Below are 994 nucleotides of genomic sequence, written 5' to 3'. Positions count from 1 at the left end.
TTCTAAAGCAAATTTTTTATATTTTATTTTTATTTTTCAAACTGTTAAACTTCAAACATTCATCAAACTTTATTTTCTCCTACTTCATTTTATACATTTTAATCATTTTTTAATTTCTCCTATTATTTCTTTTGATTCTTTTTCACTTTCACTTTTTTTCTTCTTATAGTGTAAATTTGCATGTTTTTTGAATTTATTTCTTCAAATATTTTTTCTCAGATTCTTTTTATTTTGAGTTTGACTTTGTAAAATCTCTGACACATGAAAGCATTGCATACTAATAAGTAAACACGTAATAAACCATGGAAAAATAATGGACATGAAGAAGAAAGAAGACAAGTGGAGAAAGCCAAGATCGGTGAAAGGTTGTGGATAGATTGGATCGAATCGTTTGTTGGTCAATTGCGTTCGTTGGTCAATTCCGCTCGTTGGTCAAGTGAGGTAAGTATAGGCACGTTGGAGAAGATAGATACGATTTGGCGATGTCGAGTGTGGAAAGCTTCTTCATTACAAAGACACAATACACAGACGTAACAAAAGACCAATACTGCGTTATTTCTTAACGATGATGCTCATGTAGGATTAGTTAAAAAGGGGAAAATCATGTTTGCCATTACTAGTTGCCAGCCAGCAATATTAATTAGTTTATAGGAACAAAAACAAAACAGTTAAAATGGGGGAAAATCAAATAATATACGTAACACATGTAAATTAATAATCTATTTAAAGGTAAGAAAAAAAATTATTTTTCTTTTAATATTAACCAGGAACAATACAACAACAACAACAACAATTCTTTATTAATGAAAAAGTTTATTTTTCAAAAAAAAAAGATAAATGTGCAATGTAATACAAACAAACAGATAAAGTCTGGCATAAATGAGTTCTGCGAAATGGCAAACATGCCGGAAATGGGACTTGAAATATTTAATGCAGGTGGAGGATGGAGAGACCAAAAATGGGCCCCATCCTGGAGCGTGAAGCTCCCTTCCCT

The sequence above is a fragment of the Trichinella spiralis genome (assembly GCF_000181795.1).
Source record: "Trichinella spiralis strain ISS 195 chromosome Unknown Scfld6, whole genome shotgun sequence".
NCBI lineage: Eukaryota > Metazoa > Nematoda > Enoplea > Trichinellida > Trichinellidae > Trichinella > Trichinella spiralis.
Note: the sequence above shows the minus strand (reverse complement) of the source record.